General features: G+C 42.5%; 1 pseudogene; it reads right to left on the bottom strand.

The window, feature by feature from the left end:
• Positions 1-801: 801 nt before the first annotated feature.
• On the bottom strand, positions 802-2,039 carry LOC114222030 (C-terminal-binding protein 2 pseudogene; annotated as a pseudogene).
• Positions 2,040-4,224: the final 2,185 nt, after the last annotated feature.

Below are 4,224 nucleotides of genomic sequence, written 5' to 3' on the forward strand. Positions count from 1 at the left end.
TTCTTTCTTTCTTTCTTTCTTTCTTTCTTTCTTTCTTTCTTTCTTTCTTCTTTCTTTCTTTCTTCCTTCCTTCCTTCCTTCCTTCCTTCCTTCCTTCCTCCCTCCCTTCCTCCCTCCCTCCCTCCCTCCCTCCCTTCCTTCTTCCTCCTCTCCCCCCTCCCCTTCCTCCTCCTCCTCCTTCTTCATCATCATCTTCTTCTTCATATTGTTGGAGGGTATTAGTGAATTCACAACCAACTTGCTGGCTCAGTATGCAGTTCAGATGGGAGAGAAACTTCTGTACAGGAGCCTATATGGTCTTCGATCCTATACTGGCAGTTTTCTAACACAGGCAAACAGTTTTCTCCCCATTTTGTAGTAATTTAATCTTCCTATTAGCAAAAGAGGTCTCCAGCCGCCATGTAGAGTCATAGGATGGGCATTTCCTCTTAGTATTTTTGGTTTTGATATTTGTAACTCCTGAAGCAACATTCTAGAGCAAGGTATTCAGGACCTGCTGTGCCCAAAGGACTGATAAAGGAAAAAGATCTATTTATTCTTTGTGATTTGATGCACAGATGAAGAGCATAACACATAACAGACATTGGTCATTAATAAATCAGGTCCTAGTCTTTCAGTAACCAGAAGACAGCTTCAGCTTTCCCACGTCTCGGCTTCTAGCCCTTTTAACCCTGTGACATCAATGATGCATATGTCCGGAATTAGTTAAAAAGATGGTCAAATTCCTTTTCTTAGTTCATCTATTTTTCACTGTCTGTTGGTCCCAGGTTTATCTGAATGATTACCGTTTGTCATTCTCTGCTATTTCTCATTGAGGTGCTCTCTATTGTCTTCGAGGTTTGTAGGCTGGTTGGGACAGGGAGCTTGGGAAGGGTGTGCCATGGTAGGGAAGTTGTGAGTTGCCAGGATACCTCTGGGGATGATCCCTTTCATAGCTGCCGGGAGTCCTCTGGGAGCCACACCCACAATGCCTGGCAGGTATCTGTATGTGGTGCCCTTGAGCTCCTGATGAATCGCTTGCTGATCTATTACTGACTAGGGAGCTGTTGTGACAAAGAATTCCTTGTTCACAGTGTCCTAAGCTTTCAGGAATGCGACCTGTGATTGCCCAGCAGATCTTGGTGGCAGCTGCCTCCCTCATCTCTAGTGAGGCTTGCTCATTATACCAGGCTATGTGGGGCCTACAAATGAGATTTGGTACATCTTTCAGGGGACCCTGAGCAAAGCTGAAAGGCTCTGATTCATGCACTTCAAGGGCTGTCCCTTTTATCCTGCCATCCTTGAGGGCTTGAGCTAAAGCTTTCTCATCCACCAGCCCACCTCAGACAGCGTTCGCCAGGAATACTCCATGCCTCATTGATGAGGTGGTGGTTATGTTCATTGAGATTACAGTGCAAGGAGATGCAGTCGCTCTGATACATTAAGTCCTGCAGGGCATAGACCCTCTGCACACCCAGGGACTACTCTATCCCATCCTGTAAGTAGGGGTCATAAAATATGATGCTGAATCCAAAGGCCGTGGCTGCAACAGCAACCACCTGCCCCGTGCAACAGAAGTGGAATAGGCCCAGTGCCTCCCCATGGATGCGGGTCGTTCGCCAGGTGTCAATCTGCTCAACATTCTGGACCCGTGTGCCTTCCTGCAGCACTTGGTACAACCATGTGTTGTGGAGGTACAGGTCGAGGATATGACAGATGCTGGAGTGAGCCATCTCTTCTACTGCTGCTGAGGGATGTTGCATGGGGTGATCCTGAGCTCGCCAGCAGCCTTGAGGTCAACGTTGTTGTAGCTGCTGCCAATCCGCATGATCTCTCTCCAGGCTTTGAACTTCTCCAGGTCCTCCCTGGTAAGGGTGATGGTATGGCATATGCGTCACAGAAGGCCACAGTGACCAGATCCCTCAGAACTGGCATCTCCAGTCTCTGCCACTGAGTAGAGCCACCAGAGGGTGAGGGTGCAGGGGACCATTCATGATCTGGGGGTGAATGCCTTCACAAATTCTGTCCGATCGCTGTCTCCTGAGTTCGTGCTTATCCATAAGACCATTCTTTTTATTTTATTTTTTTAAGATTTTATTTATTTATTTATTTATTTGAGTGCAGGAAGTGGGGAGGTTTGGAGGGGGAGAGGGAGGGAGAGGATCTCCAGCAGACTCCTCACTGAGCTTGGAGCCTAAGGGATGGGGGGACCCAGAGATCCTGACCTGAGCTGAAATGGAAAGTACATTTCTCAACCAAGTGAGCCACCTTGGCACCACAAGGGCCATTCTTCATGGAACTTTGCAACTCTCTGATTCAAAAGGCAAAGCCGTCCTCTAAGAATTTAGGGGAATGCACAGGAGTGTGCACCACTATGCTACTATGAACCCAATATAAAGCTGTCCATAAACTATAGTTCACACAATGGGCTATCTGTCTTTAAGGTAATCCAGCTTCATTGGGTCAAAACTATTTAGGGTGATGAAACTCTGGTTCAGCTTCGGGCCTTGGATGCAGGTTCCCAGCCCACCTCTTGGGCTTGCGTTGTCTCGTGGTCTTTCCCAGTCCTGTCCTGGGACCAGGAGGGGTGCCAACAACCCTGTGGGTGTGGATGGCGGTGGACCAACCTTGGCTGTGGGGGTCAGCCCCCGCACAGTGGCCTGTGGGAGGAAGGAGTCATTTCTTTTGTTCTATTATTCTATTTCCTTGCTTGACAACAGAGGCACAGAGTTCAAAGTATAATTTATTATTATTGTTAGCTCTTTATTGCAGTTTGTGATTTTGAATGTTTTCTCTTCATAAGTGTAGAAAATGAGAAAATACATTAAATAAAAAAGAAGCAAATAAAAATGATCTGAGAGCTTGCCAGCAATAGTACCATTCACATTTTAAAATAATTTATCTCTATCTTTATATACTTGTATATTTGTGTGTAATTATATGTATATGTTTATTTATGTATATGTATATAATTTTTATGGTGTAAAATTGTGGTCATGTTACCTACACAACTAGCATTATATATACATACATATATACAAGCGCTTTTTCACTTCATGTTTTTTCATAAGTATTTTCCAGTTATCAAATAAACTTTGAAAATATGATTATTAGAATTTCTATAATATTCCATATAAAGGAATGTCCACAATTTATATAACTCTTTTCCTTTTGTTTGGTTTTATGTTTTCAATTTTATACTGTTATAAGCAATTCTGCATAAAATACGCTTGTACAAGATTTGGTTCACAACTGATTATCTTCTTAGAATACATTCTGAGAAGAGAATTTATTCTATCAAAATGTAAGAATACCTTTAGGAGTCTTAATGCAAATCATGGAATTGTACTGTGTTTAGGTGTATTTAGTACTGGTGGGGAGATTCAGGGAAACTCTCTTTAGGGTAAGGGAGTTCTAACAGGTTACTTAGCTGAGCATGCACTTCTTGAATTCATAGTATGCACCAACAGCTCTCTTCGGTGATTGGAGATCATCAGAGATGAAAAAGGCAGTTTTACTCCAATGAGATATAATCCAGAAAAGCATTGAGCTTCTCTTCTAGTCAAGATGACCTTTTACTAGGAAGGCCCACCTTCCCGTCCGCCAGCACAACCCCCAGTTTAACTCATCTCTTTCCCGTGGAGGCTTTGCTGCATCTTGGTTATGCTTTCAGCTTCCTGAATCATTAGACTTGGGTTAGATCTTAATTCTGTCCTGTGTATTCATGGTTAGGTTAACATTTTAAACTTTTGCATCTGTAAAATGAGGGTAACAATACTACTGATATCGCTGTTTTTTGTTAATTTTAAGGGACATTATGTGTGCAAAACAGTATAGTGTCTTACACATGATAAACTTGCAATAAATGTCAACTGTTATTATCATGTTTCTATGTTGAGAAGACTGGGTGTCAGTCCAGTACTTATTTAGGCCTTGAGCAGTTCTAGAGCTTAATTTTCAATGACAGGTGAAGATCCAAAGTAAAGGTAGTATGTAGAAAGAAGTAACACGAGACAGTTCATGTCACAATAAACGGGAGGAATGGAGAGAAACAATGTTCATACTAGGTGCCTTTTACTATTTTGATTTGGCCAGCCATTGCTTTAACTTCTTTACATATATTAGTTTTACCCTACAAGTCAGGTACTGATGTTATTTCTATTTTCCAGATGAGAAAATTGAGGCAAAGAGAAATTATGTGGTTTGCTCAATAAATTGCAAAGAGAAGTTAATTATGGTGCTTCT

Source organism: Eumetopias jubatus, unplaced genomic scaffold, assembly GCF_037043125.1.
Source record: "Eumetopias jubatus isolate StellerSeaLion01/CBP00866 unplaced genomic scaffold, mEumJub1_p1.0 scaffold_12, whole genome shotgun sequence".
Taxonomy (NCBI): Eukaryota; Metazoa; Chordata; class Mammalia; order Carnivora; family Otariidae; genus Eumetopias; species Eumetopias jubatus.